We start from the raw sequence: 23,219 nt of genomic DNA, 5'->3' as shown, positions 1-23,219 counted from the left end.
ACATTAGGATTAAATTTCACTTGTGAGGCAAATAGAGAGGCCATACCAAGCAGAAATTTCAAGGAGAAGATTTCAACTTTAGTAAAGGAAGAATTTTATAAACACAAAATTCAACCAGGAGCTTTTTCCTAGTCTGAATTTTATACTTACAAAATGTTTTCTTTCTGACAAATATTATTTATTCTTATCTAAAACCATTAGCTCAGCTGGAGCCAAGAATGGTTTATCTTTGACCACAATATTGTCTATTTCCACTGTCCTGGGACTGGAATTCAGAAAGAGCGATTCAAGGGACAACTACTTTCATCAGATGGATTGTGCCTGCGAGGCAGTGTAGCACAGGTTCTGAACCTCTTTTCTTCATCTGTAATACAGCATCTATATCATAGGTTTGCTGTAACAATGAAATCACAATTCATAGGTAAAACATTTAACAAGGCTTAGTACAAAATAAGATTCAATAAGAGTTAATAACAGTTATTCTGGAGTTGTGCTGAGAACTGGTAAGGAAGCAAGAAGAAATATATTCAAACAAAGCTGAATATATTCTTTGGATCACAGTCCATAGAATTTGATTTCATTGTTTTGTCTAAAATCTTATCAATTCAGACTATTAAAGTATTTATAATCTAATGTAAGTATAGATTGTACTTAACAGATTCACACATAGTTTTCAGGACACTTTGGCTGGGCTCATGCCTGTAATCCCAGCACTTTGGGAGGCCAAGGCAGGTGGATCACCTGAGGTCGGGAGTTCGAGATCAGCATGACCAACATGGAGAAACTCCATCTCTACTAAAAATACAAAACTTAGCCGGGCATGGTGGCACATGGTAATCCCAGTTACTTGGGAGGCTGAGACAGGAGAATCACTTGAACCTGGGAGGCAGAGGTTATGGTGAGCCAAGATCGGGCCATTGCACTCCAGCCTGGGCAACAAGAGCGAAACTCCATCTCAAAAAAAAAACACTTTAGAAAGCAAGAGCAATCAGACTGTGTACATGAGTTTTTGGGCGTGGGGAAGAAGTGAGATGTTGGTACAAATTACCAAGACCCTTTAGTCCTGAAGCAGTCTAGACAAAATACTTTAATCAAATCTCATTTGATTTCTTTTACTTTGTTAGGGGGAAGTTGGGTGGGGGGGGGCGGGGGGGGAGGAGGAGAGGGGAGAAGGCTCATGACCCTGATGATTGAAGGAAAAGCAATGTGTAGGAGGTCTGAGAAAAAGAGAGTTGTAGTTATCCTAACAAGGGTCTTTTTATATAAAAAGAGATAGTCATAATGGCATCATGTCACCGTCACCTGTACCTTGTTTTCTCTTGATACAACAAGATACTAAGTATGCTGGAAGACAGCTCGGCTTAGTGGAAGGAGTATAAATTTTGGCTCAGACATATCTGAGTTTCATACTTGGTAGTGAATCTTACTAACTACAAATCTTTGGGCAAGTAACCTTAATCCAAGCCTGTTTCCTATTTCGTAAACCAGGAATAATGATTTCAGATTTCAGGATTAAATGAATATGCAGTCACTAATATATTGTTGGTATGTAGTAGGCATTCTGTAAATGTTTGCTGATTAAATGAATGCAGTGGAATCATCTTTACTAATGTGAATATGTAACTGGCTTCATACATACAAGATTTTCAGTTAACATTTTAATTTTGTATCTTGAGTAGCTAAATTGGTGTTGTAGAAAAAAGAAGACATATTTTATGGCTTTGTTGTTGTTACTGAATGAGTACTCTAACTTTGCCTGTGCAAAAGAAATAACTTCAGAATGACAAAGAAATCCAGAAAACCAGAATGAAGGAAACCTACTCAGAAACTTGAAGATCTAAGAAATATTCCTTCAACAAATCTGAAATCGGTGCTTTTGGAGAACAGTGACCATGGTTACTATTTTCCTAGTTCTTTGAACAGCTGAGTTTAGTGGTAAAATCCTGAAGCAGTCCTCACTGTAGTAAGAAATTCAAGTTGTGGCCAATCCACAATGCTTTCTCTTAGTTTGAGGTTGAACGTACAACACAGCATTATTTGTATTGAAACTGAGAGTGTTTTGAAGTTTGAGAATGTCAACTATTGCCTTACTAGGTTTGTCCAGAAACACTGCTCTATAACCTGAAGAACTTTTTAAATTTCTTGTGTGAAAATTGCAGATCATTACATAAGAGATACTGTTTACTGATTTAACCACTATGATAGTGTAGCTTTATTTGTACATAGAGAAGATCTTTATAAGAAAAGCATGATGTTTCTTACCATTTAAAAAAAAGTTCTGTCTGTACTAAAAAAAAGAAAGAAAAAAGAACAGTTTTAAGTGGATTATAATGTTTCTTGGTGTTAGAATTAATGTTGCAGATATTTGTAGTTTTTTGGATTTTGTCAGTGGTGGTGGTGGTAGGTTTGGCTTTTTCAGTCACAGTATTGACAGATAAGAACATTAGAGGGATGAAACCAGAGTAGAATGAAGTTCATTTTGACTGGTTTCTATTTTAGTTATGTAACTTTTAGAAATTTTCTCATCTATGTATTTTGCAAAGGTCTAACTAGGGTGGATATTCTTCTCATAATCTTTAAAATTAATATCTTTATAGCAACTACATTATATTTATTTTTGGATGCAGGGTATATACCTTTGGTCAGTATTGTATCCCCAGTGCCTGACATATATTTCTCTTTTCCAATTCAAATATACATTTTTGAAACCACACTGTGTGCAGTACAATCAAACAGTATCTCCTTCAATATATCCACTCAGCCTTCCTGCCAAGAATTTGAACAGGAAGATGGAATGATTGTTTCTGAGAGTCTATCTGTGAAGAGCGATTGCCAGGTATGTTCATCTAACTGTGGTAATTGTTTGCCTTAGAGAGCAAGAAAAGAAATCTAGACAGGAGTTTCTGAAATGGGAAGGAGATGAAATAAAAGCAGTGCAGATATACCCGAGTTTTAGCTGCATTCTGTCAAAAGACAAAATTACAACAGTTGAGTTACAGATCTAACTGGCATCTATTTGCATTTCATGAATCAGGGCAGCCCCCATTCTGCAAGGTAGAATGAGAGGTCCTACTGGCCCCCATTCTGCAAGGTAGAATGAGAGGTCCTACTGAGCAAGAGCACAACAGTGGGTTTTGTTAAGGTGGGAAAAAGGAAACAGAACAGGAAAAAAAAAAGCTGATTGATTAATATCAGGTTATTTCAGTTTACTTTTTCTAAGGGTTTAAAGCACAGGGATTCAGCTGGAATCGCCTGTTTTCAGGGAAAAAAAGGTCTGCTTTGGGATCTATCTGCTTCCTGAAAGTTTCCATTTGATTATGTGGCAGTTAACATGAATGACTACATTTTAGTCTGGTCCACTGAGGCCTGGCACAAGAGCACAGTCCAAAACAATGGTGTCCCATAATTTTTATTCAACAATACTTGCCAATCAAAACCTCCCAGGAACCCAGATAAGAGGGTATCAAGCAGTAGTAAATGAAAACAAAATGCCTAATTTAAAAAGTAAATAACAAGAGGATATTTTCTCCTCCTTGTGGTTCATATTTAAAAGTTGCCATGCCAAAATTATTATTACAAAGATGGGAATCCTATCTTAAAAAACAGACTCACTAGTTTTATACTAGTTTTATACATTGGTGGGCTTATTCTGAAGCTCAAAACCCTCTTCTAAAATGACTGTGAGGCAGAGTGGAGCCCACAGCTAAGAGGATTTGAATGAGTACTTGCTACTCCTCAGAGACTCACTGTGATTGTGTAGAGGCTCCCTGTAAAGATGCTGAGTTATTTCTGAAATTTAGCAGATTCTGGTTTTCTCTAGTTCTGTAGTCATTGGCTGTTTAGGGTAGTGGTTTCAACTGTGCTTCCTTCTAGTATAGCTACTTATTTGGTCCTATCATATTCTTTAGTCACAACTCTCTCTACTTCCTAGAGAATGTTTCACCGTGAACTATGTGCTGACTTGCAATACCAAGAGTTGTGAACTATGGGAAAACTGTCACCTTGCCTGTTGAAGTGGAAAAAAAATCAGTATTCCAGGCCTCTATCCTAGCTTTCTAATGTAAACATATCTGGTAGTAGAACAGGGAAGTCCCAACTAAAGAGAGCAAAGAAAAGAAGACAAAAGCATTCCTCAACATGGAACAGACTCACAGAAGGAGAGTTAAAGACATAGATGTTTTTACCTTGCCTTCAATTAATATGTAATTTAACTGAGGTACTTTTTATATAAATTAGAATGCATAGTGAGTTTTAAAAAACATATATATCTATGTATACAATATCTTAATCAAGATATCGAATATTTCAGCCAGGTGTGGTGGCTCACTCCTGCAATCCCAGCACTTTGGGGGGCTGAGGCAGGTGGATCATTTAAGGTCAGGAGTTCGAGACCAGCCTGACCAACATGGTGAAACCCCATCTCTACTAAAAATACAAAAAAAAAAAAAAAAAAAAAAAAATAGCCAGGCATGGCGGCACAAGCCTGTAGTCCCAGCTACTAAAGAGACTGAGACAGAAGAATCACTTGAACCCGGGAGGCACAGGTTGCAGTGAGACGAGATCGCGACACTGCACTCCAGCCTGGGAAACAGAGCGAGACTCTGTCTCAAAAAGAAAAAGATACAGAATATTTTTATTCCCTCTTTTCTCATGTCCCATTCCAACCACTCCTTAGGACGCTTAGATAATCACTGTTCCATCAGTGCAGATTAGTTTTGTGGATTTCTAAACATCATTATCTATATGATGTTTATATGACTCATGCTGCATTACTTTTGTGTCTTTTTCCTTAATTCAGCATATTGTTTTCAACATTTATGTTGTCACATGTATCAGAAATCCATTTTTTTCTGTCCCTGTGTACTTTCTATTTTATGAATATACCTCAATTTATTTATCACTTCTCTTGATGAATGTTGGAGTTGTTTTCAGTTTTTGGTTATTCTTAATATAGTTGTTATAAGCATTCTTGTGCCAGCCTATTTGTGGACATTTCTCCTGGGTAAATAACTAGGAGTGCTTGCTTATAGGGTGAGTGTTTTTTTCTAAGAAACTGTCAAACGTTTTCTACAGGGTTGGTACCATTTTACACTTCTACCAGCCATGTATGAGAGTTTCAGCTGCTTCCAATTTTCACCAACATTCGGTGGTGACTGACTTTTTTTAATTTTAGCTATTCTTGTGGATGGAAAGTAGTACGGCACTGTGGTTTTAATCTGCATCTCCATGGTGGCTAATATTATTGAGGACTTCTTCGTGTATTTATTAAACCTTCTCATATCTTCCTTAGTCAACTGTCTTTTCACCATTTTTTCGCTCAATTAAAATTTGCATTAAAAATGAACAAATAAGTAAATCAATGACTTCTGTGATTGTTTGTCCTTTCTCAGACAGATTTTTGCTTTCATATGCAAACACCGAAGTCATGGTGACTGCAGCGTTCTACCTAAAAAGAAGGAATCTATGTGCTCTCAGTCACAGGGTTTTTTCCAGTAGTCTTCAGTCTTGAACTTCAGCAAACAGAAATATCCACAACAATTTAAAATGGACACTTACATTTTCACGTTTAAAAATTTATGTTCACTATGCTTTCTAGTTTACAATCTGCAAAAAAAAAAAAAAATTATTGACTATTTTCTGGGAAATGGAAAAATTATTCCATGCATCTTACATATATTTGCTGGTTAAGGCTTTTAGAAATTATAGGAAGTAACAGAATACAGTTGTCCCTCAAACAACATGAGTTTGAACAGCACAGGTCCACTGACACGTGGATTTTTTTTCAACAAACACAGTCAGCTCTCCATATCCACATATCAAAAGTATTCTCCACATTCATGGGATATAGAAACCTGAGTATACAGAGGACCAACTTTGTATATATGTTGGTTCTGCAGGACTAGTATACCTAGATTTTGGTGTATGTTAGGGTCCTGGAACCAATCCCCTGCAGATACTGAGGGATGCCTATATATGATCAGTAATAGTGTTGTATAGACAGCTGAGTTTCACTTTCTGAATGTGGAAAAGAATCCATTATTTATTGTCTATGTATATACATGAGTATATCCCTGCATTTTAAAGCTTAGTACTATAATGCAAACTTGTGATGTGGTACCAATTAACATCAAAAAGAGGGAATAGAGTAGAAGTAGTTGCTGCTTTCTTCATGAAACTGGAAGTGGGACATTTACAATAGCAAGCATGTTCACTTTTCTAGCCTTCTATTTCTTATAATGTATATAAAAAAGATAATATGTTCATCAAATCTGTCCTCTATGCCTTAGTTTACCCTTCTGTCAACCTAATAATACTGCATTGCCTTCTTAGTCTCTATGTCCCCAACTTTCTCCTGAATGTTCCACCACTATTTACTGACTTTTTTATAAAGAGAAAAGAGAGGTTCTTTTATCAAGACCTATGCCATTCAATTTCAGTAGTTCCTTCACAAGGATATATAGAAGGGAGAGGGAAGGTGACTTACCTTGCCAGCAGGGTAAGACAAAAAAACGTTACAGGGAAGAAAATATCATTTGCAAAGATACAGACATATGATAGCATGTGACACATTGAAATACAAATGATCAAAATTGTTGAGAAATACACAATTTCAGACATCTAGTGTATATAGATAGAGATTTGTATAATGAGCTTCAGAGTTTAGATTTTATCCTACAGAACAGTGGTTTTCAGAAGTTCTGCAGTCACTCGAGGGTTCCTAATTCTGTTCCCCCAAACTCCTTTCCCACACACACACACACAAGCTCTTCCTTTATGTGTTTAATATTCTGCCTTCACTTGAGCAATGGGTTCAGCATGCAAAAGGTTTGGAAACTACTAATGAGATGTTGGCATTTCATGTTCTGGCAGCAGCATAGAAAGCAGATGAAAGAGGTGGGAGACAAAAGATAGGCAGATGACTAGGGGTGCTATTCCAATAGTTCAAGCAAGAGACAGATGGCATCTGCTTAAATAGTACTAAACAAGTGGGACTGATTGTAGACATCCTTAAGAGGTAGACTTAGCAGGACTTAGTGATATGTATAGTGACAAAACTGTGGAGACAAGGCAAAGGTCGTTTGCAACGAATGATGTAAACCAGAATGATGTCCAAATCCCTCCCCCATTCCCCTGCTTTTTCAATTTTCAGAAAAGTTCTACAAACAGTACAGTATTAAGAACTTATACTTCCCCTAGGGCATTGAAAATAAGTTTCCAGGCCAGGTGTGGAGGCTCACACCTGTAATCCCAGCACTTTGGGAGGCCAAAGCAGGTGGATCGCCTGAGGCCAGGAGTTCGAGACCAGCTGGCCAACATGGTGAAACCCTCTCTACTAAAAACGCAAAAAATTAGCCAGGCATGGTGGCAGGTGCCCGTGATCCCAGCTACTCGGCAGGCTGAGGCAGGAGAAGCACTTGAGTCCAGGAGGTGGAGGTTGCAGTGAGCTGAAGATCGCGCCACAGCTGGAAACCACACTCCAGCCTGGATGACAGAGTGAGACTCCGTCAGAAAGAAAAGAGGTGGGGAAAGGCGAGGTCTGGGGAGGGGAGAGGAGGGGAAGGAAGGGGTTTCCAACATGATGCACCATCCTCTACCAAACTCATAAGTATGCATTTCTTGTAAAAAGGACATTCTTCTTCATAATCACAATATAAATGTTTAAGGAAAATCGCATTGACATATCAAACTGTCTATTCCTCAGACTGCATTTGAGTTTCATATCTGAAATACTTTCTTGATCCTTTCTTTACTTTCATTTCTTTAACAACTTTGAAAGATTATAAGCCATTCATTTTGTATAACGGCCCTTAATTTTGGTTTGTCTAATTTTTGATTCACATTATGCATCACAGGTAGGAATATGACGGAAGTAATACTATGTTTCTCTCATTGTTTTATATTATCAGGTAGGCATACTTCCAGTTCGTCCCATTACTGATCTTCACTTTCAACCTTTCTCAATCTTTCTACACTGGAGGAACACTTAAAATAATTTTCAGATCTCAGGAACGTCTGCATTAAAATGGTTATATCTACAACTCACACTACATTAGCTTGATTAGTAAGGTGTAGATACAATTCACTGACACTGGTCAGTGCTCTTCTGAGTAGAGGATTTTTTTCCTGCAGGTTTGTTTTACAAGCATACCTCATTTTACTGCACTGCAGTTTACTGCACTTCACAAATAGTATATTTTTTAAAAAATTGCAAGTTTGAGGCCGGGCACGGTGGCTCAAGCCTCAAGCCTGTAATCCCAGCACTTTGGGAGGCCGAGACGGGCAGATCACGAGGTCAGGAGATCAAGACCATCCTCGCTAACACGGTGAAACCCCGTCTCTACTAAAAAATACAAAAAACTAGCTGGGCGAGGTAGCGGGCGCCTGTAGTCCCAGCTACTCGGGAGGCTGAGGCAGGAGAATGGCGTAAACCCGGGAGGCGGAGCTTGCAGTGAGCTGAGATCCGGCCACTGCACTCCAGCCTGGGCCACAGAGCGAGACTCCGTCTCAAAAAAAAAAAAAAATTGCAAGTTTGTAGCAATCCTGTGTTGGGCAAGTCTATCAGCAGGATTTTTTCAAAAGCCACGTGGCAACTTCGTGTCTCTGTGTCACATTTCGGCAATTCTTGTAGTATTTCAAACTTTTTCATTATTATTGTATCTACTATGATGATCAATGATCAGTGATCTTTCATGTTACTACTGTAATTGTTTTGGGGTGCCACAAACCGCACCCATGGAAGATGGCAAACCTAATCAATAAATGCTGTCTATTCTGACTACTCCACCAACCAGCCATTCCCCCATCTTTCTCCCTCCCCTTAGGCCTCCCTATCCCCTAAGATAAAACAATATTAAAATCAGGCCAATTAATAATCCTAAAATGGCCTCTAAGCATTCAGGCAAAAAGGAAGAGTCACATACCTCTCACTTTAAATCAAAAGCTAGAAATGCAAAAGAAAAGTTCTTGAAGGAAATTAAAAGTGCTACTCCAGTGAACACATAAGTGGTAAGAAAGTGAAATAGCCTTATTGTTGATACGGAAAAAGTTTGAGTGGTCTGGATAAAAGATCAAATCAGCCATAAGATTTCCTTAGGCCAAAGCTTATCTAGAGCAAGGCCCTAACTCACTTCAATTCTGTGAAGGCTGAGAGAGGTGAGGAAGCTTCAGAAGAAAAGCTGGAAGCTAGCAAAGGTTGGTTCAGAGGCTTAAAAAAAAAGAAGCTGTCTTGATAACATGTAAGTACAAGGTAAAGCAGCAAATGCTGACGGAGAAGCTGCAGCAAGTACCTAGAAGGTCTAGCTAACTAATAACTAAGATCACTGATGAAGGTGGCTACACTAAACAACAGATTTTCAATGTAGATGAAACAGCCCCTATTGGAAGATGCCATCCATGACTCTTCTAGCTGGACAGGGGAAGTCAATATCTGGCTTCCAAACTAAAGGACAGGTTGACTCTCTCATTAGGGGCTAACGCTGTTGTTGACTTTAGGTAGAACAGTGCTCATTTATCATGCCAAAAACTGTAGAGCACTTAAGAATTAGGCTAAATATAATCTCCCTGTGCTCTACAAATGGAGTAACAGCACCTAGATAGCAGCACATCCATTTAATTCAAGACTTTACTAGACACTTTAAGCCCACTGTTGAGACCTACTGCTCAGAATAAGATTCCTTTCAAATATTACTCATTGCTCACTGACAATGCACCTGGTCACCCAAGAGCTCTGATGGAGATGTACATGGAGATTCATATGGTTTTCATGCCTGCTAACACAATACACATTAATTGTGTTAATTAGCACATTGCAGCCCATTAATCAAGGGTCATTTCTACTTTCAGGTCTTGTTTTAGAAATACATTAGCTGCTATATATACATAGCGAATCCTCTGATGGATCTGGGCAAAGTAAGTTGAAAACCTTTTGAGAAGGATACAGCACTCCAGATACCATTAAGAATATTTGTGTTTCACAGAAGGACGTCAAAATATCAGTATCAACAGGAGTTTGGAAGGAGTTGATTCCAACTGTCATGGATGACTTTGAGGGGTTCAAGACTTCAGCAGAGGGCCCATTTGGGAGGCTGAGGCAGAAGAATCACTTGAACCCGGGAGGTGGAAGTTGCACTGAGCTGAGATCACACCACTGCACTCCAGCCTGGGAGACAGAGCGAGACTCCGTCTCAAATAAAAAAGGAAAAAAAACCTTCAGTGGAGGAAGTCCTACAGGTATGGTAGAAATAGCAAGAGAATTAGAATTAGAACTGGAGTTTGACAACATGACTAAACTGTTGCAATCTCATAATAAAACTTGAATGGATAAAGTGTTGTTTCTTCTGAATGAGCAAAGAAAGTAGTTTCCTAAGACAAAGTCAAACAATTTAGAATATTGCATACACTTAATTGATAAACCAGTGGCAGGATTTGAAAGGATTACCTCCAGTTTTGAAAGAAGTTCTACTGTGGGTAAAATGCTATCAAACAGCATCACATGCTACAGAGAAATCGCTCATGACAGGAAGAGTCAATCAATGCAGCAAACTTCATTGTTATTTTAAGAAACTGACACACCCACTCCAACCCTCAGCAACCATCACTCTATCAGTCAGCAGCCATCAACAATGAGGCAAGACTCTACACCAGCAAAAAGATCATGACTCCCTGAAGGCTCAATTGATTGTTGGCAATTCATAGCAATAAAGTATTTTTCAGCTGGGCGCGGTGGCTTATGCCTGTAATCCCAGCACTTTGGGAGGCAGAGGCCGGCAGATCACTTGAGGACAGGAGTTCAAGACCAGCCTGGCCAACATGGTGAAACCCAGTCTCTACTAAAAATTAGCTAGGTGTGGTGGCGTGCACCTGTAATCCCAGCTACTCAGAAGACAGAGGCAAGAGAATTGCTTGAACCCAAGAGGTGGAGGTTACAGCCAGCCAATATTGTACCACTGTACTCCACCCCGGGCAAAAGAGCAAGACTGTCTCAAAAAACAAACAAACAAATAAATAAATTATAAAGTATTTTTTAGTTAAGGTATGTACACTTTTTAGACAGAATGCTACTACACACTAATAGGCTACAATGCCATGTAAATATAACTTTATGTGCACTGTGAAAACAAATTCTTGTGACTAACTTTATTATGACATTTGCTTAACTGCAGTGGTCTAGAACCAAATCCATGGTATCTTCAAAGTATTAATTCTAACAAAAAGTGGCCAGGCATGGTGGCTCATGCCTATAATCTCAGCACTCTGGGAGGCCAAGCCAGGAAGATCACTTGAGTTCAGGAGTTCGAGACCAACTTGGCCAACATGGTGAAACCCTGTCTCTACTAAAAACATAAAAATTAGCCAGGAATGGCACATACCTGTAATCCCAGCTACTCAGGAGGCTGAGGAATGAGAATCACTTGAAATTGCAGTGAGCCGAGATTACAACACTGCACTCAAGCCTGGGTGACCGAGTGAGACTCTGTCTCAAAAAGCAACAACAACAACAACAACAACAACACTATTTTAAAACATAAAGCTGTACAAGTAAAGTAAGAGACAGATGGTACTGGTAAACCTACTCCATCACCCATTACTCCCCTACCCACATGGGAGATGTGCATGGACTTAATAGCACAGAAAAAGCATACAAACATGCACACCCATTGCTACTTCATGTCAATACAGTCGCAGCAATGACAAAACAATGTGACAACTACAAACAACAGTCTAATTCCCATTAAGACATGTTCCTGTAGTGTACATTAGTTCATTCATCATTTGGGGGATGAGTCAGTATAATGTGAATGTCACTTTAGTCCACATTTTCCCCGGCATAGAAATGTTTTAAAGCCAGCAGGGACGAGTTTTCTCACAAAGACAGAGCTTAAGCAATACATGATGACCTTATGAAAAAAAAAACAGAAATCCAGAAGAGGGTAACCAGTGGCTAGTTAATGGCTTTAAATTGCTGGCATTCCATAATGTTAAAACTATCTGGTCAAGCTGTGAGTACAGATAAAAAAGCCATGACAATATTTTTCCCATGTTAATTTTTTTTAAGGGGTGAGAGGCAACTGATAAAAACTACATCCTGGATCAGATTTACTAGTTTTCACAATTTGATCATAAGTGGAAATGAATATTCTCAAGGACCGACATTTCAAAGGAGAAATCATAAATCCTAGAACTTAGAACTAACTAACTGGGGTAAATATTTAGCTACATAATATTTTTATTAGAATGGGTACTGGGTTTGTTACTACAGAGATTACAAGGTTCCACAGGAACTAGCCACTCAGAAACCGATTTTCAGGGCCTGATCTTGCAGAGCTTCAGGTTTTGTTCAGAAGTAACTATCCTGTTTTATAACAAAAGTAACTGCCTGTATTACAGTACTTAAAGAAGTCCACGGTGGCTCACGCCTGTAATCCCAGCACTTTGGGAGGCCGAGGCGGGTGGATCACGAGGTCAGGAGATTGACACATCCTGGTTAACACAGTGAAATCCCGTCTCTACTAAAAAATAAAAAAAATTAGCCAGGCGTGGTGACAGGCACCTGTAGTCCCAGCTACTACTTGGGAGGCTGAGGCAGGAGAAAGGCGTGAACCCAGGAAGCGGCGCTTGCAGTGAGCCAAGATCGCACCACTGCACTCCAGCCTGGGTGACAGAGTTAGACTCTGTCTCAAAAAAAAAAGTCCAGTGTCACCTCCTGCTTCATACAGACCTGGCTTTACTTCTTCCATATGTGCTGTTATGGGGTAAAACCAATCTGCACTGAAAGATTAAATTATATTGCTGCTAAACACTTAAAAATTATTTTCAATCAAACATATTGCCCATTTTTGTCTTAAGAAATACTAATAAAAAGGATTGGAGTGAGATATTCAAAATGAGTCAAAGTTAGGCAATAACAAATACAGACTGTAATAACACAGGTAGAATATGTGGCCTCTTATGCCAAGCTAAATGTAACTTCTGGTATAAACTATGTCTTTAAAAAAATTTTTTTTCAGCTTCTTAATTTTATAATAATGCCATCAGGAAGATGACATCCATTAGAATGACAAATTCTTCCTTTAGAAATAATCTCTTTACCCTGCAGCACAGCCCCTTTGAAATTATTTTCTTTATGAAAATCTCAAAGTATTAAGGAGAAAGTACTACGTACCATCTCTGGTTAGAGAGAATACATTTCTTTACTAAACAGAACAATAACAATAACAAAAATTGACTTCAGCATTCAAATTTCTATTGGCAACATGTGTTTAAGACGATTCTAACACTTAGGAATGTCAAACTCTAACCAAAATTTAATTCTGGTAACACAAATTATCAAAAATTTAAAGTATTTAAATTTACCTGAAATTTATTTTACATCAAGGTATTTTTAAAACTTCTTACGATTTTCTGAAACAGATACATTCTGAACTGTCAAATCACTAAAGTTATAAATAGCAGTAGAGCATTCTTTAAAAGTGGGAAGGGATACAGGAGCTAACAAAAAAGGGGAGAAAATGGTACCTTGCACAGAACAAGTACACCCATCTAGTAAAGAGATGCGATCTAAGCATTCCCTATCCCACTCCCTGCTCCAAATTAGGTCCTATATGCTTTATATAGAATGTCATTTGGACCCTGACTGTTCATACCACTTTCTATTCTCTCTACCAATTCAGGCTCAATACTGTAACATTCCGAAACACTGTTTCTCTTTCTTCATTGCTTAAGTTTGTACTTTTTTTTTCCAAAAACTTTCACTATGCATCATCTCTTCTATGTAGAAATTTTAAGATGAAAGTGGCAATATATCTTTCTTATTGAAATAAAAACATTGATCAAGAACAATTTCCACTGTGATAAACAGAAAACAGGTATCAAAATTATACAGATCTACCTACACAGAATGTATATTCAGCAACTCGAACTTACATTGCTAAATATGCTCCTCTCCTTATTGAGATGACTGAAGCTTCAGAGAGCTGTGTACCTAACAACTTGTGATATCTCAATCTCACAGGTTTTGTTTCTTTACTCCTCCCTTCCTTGTCGCCTGTCTCGGAGGGGAAAAATGTAATCCCCATCATTTCTAAGACTATTAATACCATCAGTAGCTTTGATTTTGTCCACCCCTAAGCCTTTCAGAAATTTGCTCCATTAGTCACACCCCTCCTGCTTAAAGGTTCAATTTCTTTAATCTTATCTTATCTCTTTCTGTTAACACTCACCAATATATGACATTGATTCTTTTTTTTTGAGACGGAGTCTCACTCTGTCGCCCAGGCTGGAGTGCAGTGGTGCAATCTCGGCTCACTGCAACCTCCGCCTCCTGGGTTCACGCCATCCTCCTGCCTCAGCCTCCCGAGTAGCTGGGACTATAGGCACTCGCCACTACGCCTGGCTAATTTTTTGCATTCTTTAGTAGAGACGGGGTTTCACTGTGTTAGCCAGAATGGTCTTGATCTCCTGACCTCGTAATCCGCCTGTCTCAGCCTCCCAAAGTGCTGGGAATACAGGTGTGAGCCACCGCGCCCGGCCGACATTGATTCTTTAACATCAGTATAAAACCAATGTAAATGAGTGAAGTCTCATAAATAGGAATAGAGTTGCCCCAATCCAACTATTCAGATTTTTAAAAATACAGTTTTCTTTTCAATTCACTCCTAATAAAGCTCTAATAATAAAATGGAAGTAAAGGAGGAAGCAACAGTCAGTATCACAAAATATACAGAGCTAAAACTATATGGCAATTATTTCCAATCTTTATTTCTGAATAACCAATGACTTGCTGGTTATGCCAAATTATATCTAAAAGTTAACCCAGTTAACCCAGGTCTGATTCTAAAAAATAAATTTTAAAAAGCTCTCTTTGGAGGATAGACTACTATGACTTTCAACAACTAGTAAATTCCAAACTTTAGGAATTAATTTCATATATAGAAGCAGAATATGTTACAAAACTTTGCTCCTATGCTTACTTTTCTTTTAAAAACTAAACCTGTTTCTTAAACATTATAAGGTTAACATGATTTTTATTCACTCTTAATCACACATTTTAGGGTAAATAATAACATTTCACTACCACCCACCCCGCTCAGAAAAAAGTAACCTCAATCAGAATTTTGATATTCTTCCTGTAAGTTTTGCGACCGTATATAAAATCCAAGACATTTCCAATCTTACTCCTAGGCACTAAAAGACACTGCTTACAATATATTACTTGTAACTATTATATAACTTCCCCTACTTATCAAAGCAATGTTGTTGCTCTGAGATTTCCAACTTCTCATTTCCCATACCACACAGCTTCCTCCAGGTATTATACCCTCTCTCATAGCATCAACTACAATCTACAGTGGTGGTTCTCAAACTTCAATAGAATTACAGATCACTCTGGAGGCAGGGGTTCTTGTTAAAATGTAAATTCCTAGGCTGGTAGCAAAAACAAAACCTATGGCTCCTTCTAAATTCACTGCTTCCAAGATGGCTTCCCAAGTAACTCTTCACCCCTACTCCCAAACATTATTAGTTTAAAAACTTTCTGCTCCAACAGGTTCTATTCCATACCTATATTCTGAAATACCTTGTAACTATTTTGTTATCTGTCTCTCTCATTAGGACTGTAAACTCCAAGGAGGCAATTTTTGGCCTCTCTGTTTTAGTATTTCCAGTGGTTTACACAAGAGGTTAGCTATTAGCAGGGGATCATTAAATGCCAGTACACATGTACTATCCAGATTAAAGGATAGGTAACAAATAGTTGAATAAAAACGAGCAATAGTGACTCATTATATACTTTGCTGTACACTTTGACAGTTTGAATTAGGAAGGCTTATACAACAGTTTTGTTTCCCAAATTATGAACACTTAAAAGTTTCAGACAGACCAACAAGGATAATATCAGGGATAAGAACATGGGCCTTTTAAGTCAGACATTACTGAGGTAAAAACCTAGATCCACCACTTAATATGATCTCAGGAAAGCTTATAATAGTTTCAGTGCCTCCTCAATGCTAAAACAAAGCTCATATCTAATTAATACTTTCTAGGTGAAGATTGAAAGAAATAACATATTAAAGCACCCAAGGCTGGGCGCAGTGGCTCATGCTTGTAATCCCAGCACTTTCGGAGGCCAAGGCAGGCGGATCACCTGAGGTCGGGAGTTCAAGACCAACCTGACCAAAATGGAGAAGCCTCACCTCTACTAAAAATACAAAATTAGCCAGGTGTGGTGGCACATGCCTGTAATCCCAGCTACTCAGGAGGCAGAGGCAGGAGTATCACTTGAACACAGGAGGCGGAGGGTGTGGTGAGCCAAGATCGCACCATTGCACTCCAGCCTGGGCAACAAAAGTGAAACTCCTTCCCAAAAAGAAAACAAAACAAAACAAAACAAAAAACATATTAAAGCATCCAAAACCTGGTGTATGGCAGATAAGCAGAATATGGTAGCTGTTACTTTCATCAAGCTGTATCTTTAAAATTAGATCATTAAAGTGTAAGAAAGCAGGAGAAACATCTTCCTTTCAAAAAAATACAGTAATATTTTAAAATAAATACACTGATTACTAACTTTAATCTGCAGAGTTCTATGGATTAGTTAAATTACAATTAAAAATCAAAACCACACAGCCTAAAACAGGGCTTTGTGCTTAACGTGGCTACCCAACTGACTCCTGCATATAGTTGACGGTCTTTTAAGAACTCAATTCTCTTTAAAAACTTTGAAAATGGATATTTTTTTCTCTTCTTTTGAAGCATACTTTCCACTGCAGATTAAAATACAATGAAAATTTGCTGGGTGGGTGGGTAAAGGCGTATATGCTCCATTTGTATAAACACAGTCAATAATTAATAAAAGTTAAGAATATCAGTATAAAGGGGTCCTTATACTAGCTTAAAGGATTTACAATCTTCTAAACAATTTTACTTAATGTTTTTCTGAAAAAGTTTGCACCTGTTCCCTGTTTTATTAATTTACTTTGTCCTATTTCAAAGGTTGAGTCTAAGATATGGTAGAAAATTTGAAAATATAGACATGTAAAGATGAAATATTTCAAATTATCCATAATATCATCATCCAGAGATAATCACTTTATAAATTTGCTGTATTTCCTTCCAGTCTCCTTCATCCTTCTTCCTAATTCTAACTTCTATAACTTCAAGGTCAAGTATTCTAATACTTCCCACTGGTAAGGGTAAATTGAAATCTTTTTAATGGACATTTCAAGAGCATGTTTAAGGGACTACGAAGTGTTACAAATATGTGCTTTAGAAATTGGTGCCATGTTAGGTTACACTACATGAAAATGCTGATATTCTACTACTCTTGACCCACAAAACTGGTAATTTCATATGATTTAACCTAGGACCATATGCAGTATATGCATATATATGTATGACCATAATTTTACATTCTTCTTTTGAGACTTTACATTAAATCATGAGCACTTTGCTATGTCTTACAAAATCTTCCCCATATGACATTTTATGGCTGGATGGTAGTCCAAACAAATGGATATAAAAAATAAATCATTTATCTGATGTTTGAAATTGAGTTGTTTCCAGTTTTTCACCATTATAGACGATAATGGTATGAACATCCTTGTGCCTAAGTCTTCCTGTGAATCTGATTATCTCCTTAGGATAATTCCGAGAAGTAGGTTTTCTGAGTTAAAGTTTATGAATACTTTTAATCCTAAACATGTTCCTAAAATGAGTACCACAAAAGAACCAATTTACATTTCACCATAAGTCAGAAGGATAATTTTACAAATCATCTGTGGTTTGTAAACAAATTCGTAAAAGAAAGGAAAAGCTGCAAGGCAAAGAAACAAGTTAAAACAGGAAAACATTCTCAATATCATTGGTTGTAACAATTTGGTATAACCAAGAATCATGTGAGAAGCTTATTTGAAAATGAAGATCTCTGGATCCCATTCTGGTGATTCTTTCAATGGGCCCTGATGTAAAGTGGTACTTCTAATCACCATCCAAAGTGATAGATACAAGTGATCCCCTGAACCATACTTTCTTTGTTTGAGACAGGGTCTCACTCTGTTGCCCAGGCTGGACTGCAGTGGCACAACCACAGCTCAGCTCACTGCAGTCTCGACCTGCCAGGCTCAGATGATCCTCCCACATGGCTGTGACTACAGGCACATGCCACCACATCTGGCTAATTTTCTTGCATGTTTTGTACAATGAGGTTTTGCCATGTGTCCCAGGCTGGTCTCAAACTTCTCAACTCAAGCGATCCATCTGCCTCTACCTCTCAAAGTGCCGGGATTACAATGTGAGCCACTGTGCCCAGTCCTGAACCACACTTTGGAAAACATTACTCCAAACAGTACAAATACGCTTTATATGAATAATTACTTCCTACGAATTATTGCTGAGTAAGAGGTGAACAAATCACTTCTTATTCAAGACTAAAAAAATTAGGTAATCATTTACATAACTTCTTCAGATGAAATTTGGCTTCATCTCTACACTCACAGCTTAACTGAAAGTACAAATACAGAGTATCTCTTATCTGAAATGCTTGGAACCAGAAATGTTTCAGATTTGGGATTTTAAAAAAATATTTGCATTATACTTATCAGAAATTTCAAAATCCAAAGTGCTTCAATGAGCACTTCCTTTGAGCATCAGGCTGAGGCCTAAAGTTTTGACACTGATTCTCCTATTTCCTAGTTGTGTGATTTTTAGAAAGTTGTAGAATCTCTCTGAGCCTCAGTTTTCTCATGTTTAAAATAATCACTAGAGTCTTTCTCACAAATGACATAATTATCATAGACATGCTTAGTACAGGCCAGGCACAGTGGCTCACGTCTGTAATCCCAACACCTTGGGAGGCCAAGGAGGGCAGATCACTTGAGGACAGGAGTTAGAGATCAGCCTGGACAAAATGACAGAACCTCATCTGTACTAAATGTACAAAAAAATTAGCTAGGTGTGGTGTCAGGTGCCTGTAATTCCAACTACTTGGGAGGCTGAGGCGGGATAACTGCTTGAACACAGGAGGCAGAGGTTGCAGTGAGCCGAGATTGTGCCACTGTACCCCAACCTGGGTGACACAGCAAGACTCTTTTTTTTTTTTTTAAAGTGCTTAGTAGAGCGCTTGGTCCAAAGTAAGGGTTCAATCAACCAACCTACAAACCATTTTACCAAGGCAACAAAGATGACTGCACACAGCTTATCTAATATACCATATAGGAAGAAAGCACCAATAACGTAATGGCCACCCTTCTTAAAAGGTGTTTACTAAAAAATATGCTAGGTACTGAATAAACTCCCTAATGACATTATCTTTGTTAGAAAGCCTAGAAAAAAACGGCAGCACCAGATTTTAATCCCAGGTCTATTCTTTTAACCACTAGGATAATTTCCAGAATTACTATCCTACTTAGGAAATATTGGATATCAAAGAGATAAAACAGTATTCTTAGCAAAAAAATGTTACCCCCCCCCCCCCCAAAAAAAGGCATAAGTTAAAGGAAACGTTTTAAGATCACCTACAACTTGATTCTTTAAGAAACTTCATCCTTCTTCCTAATTCTAACTTCTATAACTTCAAGGTCAAGTATTCTAATACTTCCCACTGGTAAGGGTAAATTGAAATCTTTTTAATGGACATTTCAAGAGCATGTTTAAGGGACTTTAAAATGTTCTTATGTAATTTGATCAAGGTTATCAAATAGATTAATGGCAGAGCCAAATTAAATCCAACTCTTTTAATGCTCGATCCAGGGCTCTTTAGAAAAGGCAGCTCCACTGAGGCTAGAACTTCACACTGCCCATTTATTTTACATAAAATACTGTCTAATCACAGTATCATAGTTATCTTTCTAACTTTTATAAAAAGTAGTCAACACTCTGGTGTTTACTTCCTCGTCACCTATTTGCTGAACCCATCACGAAAAGATGCTTTAATGTATGGCACTCCAGTAAAATATATCCATGATCAATTTGCTGGTGGCCCATCATTAAACATTTTCAATATATATGACATTCAGACACACCCTTGACCAAATCCTAAATGATATTAACGTGCTTATGTTCATCAGTGTTCACAGAAGGGATTTTTCTTGAAAGTCGGGAGAGTCTGTAAACTTTTTACCTGTTGAATAATAAATGATTACAAACACTAGTGTTTAAATTATATTCAATCTTCCATAATTAATGTGTAAAGTATCTGAATTAAAGGAAATGTGCAGACTAGCACAGATAATATTTTCAACTTTCTATAAACACTAAGGCTTCAAACACTACAGGTGACTATTTGAGTATATCAAAAAGGAAAGTTCTCTTAACATGGTGATTTGAATACCACATGTGATGACAATTTTATGCTCAGTTTCTACTACAGTAAATTGTTAATGTTATTTAATTTTTGTAAATGGTTTTAGATGTGGTCGAAACGGTGTCTCTATCATGGCAAGAACATAAATAGGGAATGATAAAGAATTCAGTATTTTTATGTAGCGGAATCTGTATAAAACACTTTACATGAGGTAGTGGTATTGGTAAGGACGTGAGTGGAAGAGAGTTTCTTTTCTAATGCAACACCATCAGCAAAACTTTTAAGTAACCAAAGTCTTTGACAGCATCTGAGTTTCTATTTTACAAGTTAGCAATATTCCTACACTTCTATATTTGAACCAATTATTTGTTTAAAAGGCACAGAAAAGGAAAACAAAAATTATTTTAAAATAATCACTTTGAAATGTATAATACTGGATATTAGATTTTTAATTTGCTATATCCTTAAACACTACTTTAAAATAGCTTTCTATATCCTCATCAGTATACCTTAGAAGTAATACAACTCCTATTTCCTGAATGGTGCTGTACCCATGAAACCACTAAGAAAGTAAAAGACCAAAAAAGGATGCAAAACAACTGTAGTACAACTTAGAGATCAAGAACCTTACCATCATTCTAATTACAGCTAGAGTTTGAAGCTAATGAAATTTACGAATGTGAGGAATATTCCACTTCATTTAGATAACATAACATAATCACCAATAACTCTCATATTTTAGAGATATACTCTCATGGTCAATACCAGAATATGTTGATGCTGAGCTAGGAATATGGAGCAGAAAGACTATGAATTGATGAGTGAAATAATATATAATCTCTAAAATTTCATGAGGACACACAACCATCAAATTACTGAGGCTACTCACAAAACTTGAAAGAAAGACAACAAGAAAGAAAAACTAATCTAATCTTTAAAATAAGTGCTGCTGCTTTAAGTGGCCGGCAGTCTCACATAAACTCCAGGCTGAAATCACAACATCCATTAGAGTGCTCCACAGCTCAGAGCAAGCAAGCAAGTGGTTGTCAGTGCAGCTAGTAAATCACCTGATCCTATTACAAAATCAATTACTGCAGTGCATTTCCATTGCTACACAATCTGATGATGACAAAATGATACTGGATATCTACTGCAAGGTCAAGAAAACTGCTAAGAACATCTTTAATTGGTCTTTTATTTTTAATCATTTGGTCCTAGTCATAATGCATCCATTTTCATTGCATCTTTTTATTTGAAATAAATCTATGTAGTTACCTTTGGTTGCCTGGGACATTCGATGGATAATCTCTGCAACTGGTCTGATGTATGGCTACAAGAGAACAAATCGGAGCAGGTTGAACGGCTCAGCCTCTTCATTAAAGAAGAAATAATGCTGCAGCCACAGCCACACATTGACTTGCTCAATGGATAAGAACTTGACTTAAAAAATCAGAACTGGTGATGTCACGTATATACTCAAAATTGTCAAACTGCCTCATTCTGCAGCTCTTTGGCTGAAAGAAACACTGCTAAAAAAGAATAAAACAACAGCTTTGCTACAGAAGATACCAGCCACAAACTCATCGCCAAGAAAAACTCAGTATTAAAAATAGAAGTCTCCCAGTTACTCTTTAGAAAGAAGGTAAGGTGCTTTAATATTTTAAATTAAAGCCCAAGTACTTAACAAAGGAGCAAACTCAAGATAAGACACCCCAAAATTATACTAACCACTTTCTGTCTTCCAACAGTTTAGATCTGTTTGCCTACTCCTTCAGCTCAGCCTATCCAACCTGTTCCCTCTGTAAATGCACACTATTTCAACAACCAACAGGAATGAGCTCCACCCCTCCCCATCTCCACACACACTGTTCAAGAACCGTTCAATATCTGGAAAAGAACTGCTGCTGCATTGCTTTGAGAAACAACAGGGAGCAAATTACTGGACGGATTGTTTAACTTACCAATCAGAACTGCTGACCTTTTATGACTCTACAATTCAAGAAGCCTGCCAAATACTCACAGTAAGAATAATCAACAAATTTTACTTCTATACTATAGATTTATTTACAGAACTGTTTTCAATCTTATTCAATCTACAATACAAAAATATAGGCCTAAGTATTTTTTAAATAAACAAAATGTAGACAGTAGCTAATACAAATCTTTGAGGACTGATGAGAGAGGGTAGGAGGGTAACTGAGTAAGACATGCAAGTAAAAATTCCCTCTGGATGCTTTATGTAGACTTGAGAAGTAATGGAACAATAAAAATCTATAGCAAAAATATTGGTGCAGATAATGATGTAATAAACAAGCTGGAGAATCCAAGGTGACTCCTGCTATCATAAATGTTAGAAGAGTTTTAATGAGAAAAAAAGGACATATGGCTATATAGGTAGGTATTGACAACAAGTAAAAAGCCATCAAAAACCTCATTGTTTTGATACTGAATTTTCTCCCACTTACTTATCTGCATTTCATTTAAAAGATTATTTTAAAAACCATGAACCACCCTGAAAACATAAGCAACAATATTAAGTATGTTAGCTATACTATAGTATCTTTTATATTTAAGCATTTTACCTTTGCCAAAAATGCACAAAGATATCTGTCTATACCACATAATTAATCCACATTACAATTTCCAGGACAAGGGAGGGTCACATTAATACAAATACTTTATAGTCTTCCCAAATAATCATACTTCAAATTACTATAACTTAAACAAACATTCATAGACCAATGATTGCTAATGTAATAGCACCCTTTTTGGGGAAGATGGTCTAAAAACTAAATAATAGACACCTTGAATTAAAGTATGTATTTTAAAACTTTTCATTGTCTGTGGCACTGAAAGATTTCTTATTTGTGTATGTAATATGCTCAATTTCTTCCCTGGTTTAAAGCTAACAAGATCCAGCACT

The 23,219-nt window shown here is 37.4% G+C and overlaps 1 protein-coding gene across 7 annotated transcripts in view; it reads right to left on the bottom strand.

The window, feature by feature from the left end:
- Positions 1-23,219, bottom strand: part of FBXW7 (F-box and WD repeat domain containing 7) — a 216,732-nt gene that overhangs the window by 109,415 nt on the left and 84,098 nt on the right. The window contains exon 1 of one of the 7 annotated variants that reach the window (XM_023227622.2): positions 21,572-21,626. The exons of the other annotated variants lie outside the window; for them this stretch is intronic. The gene's annotated coding sequence lies outside the window, so the exon portion shown is untranslated. Of the gene's footprint in view, positions 1-21,571; positions 21,627-23,219 lie in introns of those variants that run through there. 7 annotated transcript variants of the gene reach the window in all.

Source organism: Piliocolobus tephrosceles, chromosome 3 (assembly GCF_002776525.5).
Source record: "Piliocolobus tephrosceles isolate RC106 chromosome 3, ASM277652v3, whole genome shotgun sequence".
Taxonomy (NCBI): Eukaryota; Metazoa; Chordata; class Mammalia; order Primates; family Cercopithecidae; genus Piliocolobus; species Piliocolobus tephrosceles.
The sequence above is the reverse complement of the archived record's forward strand: the minus strand, read 5'-3'. Positions and strand labels throughout refer to the sequence as shown.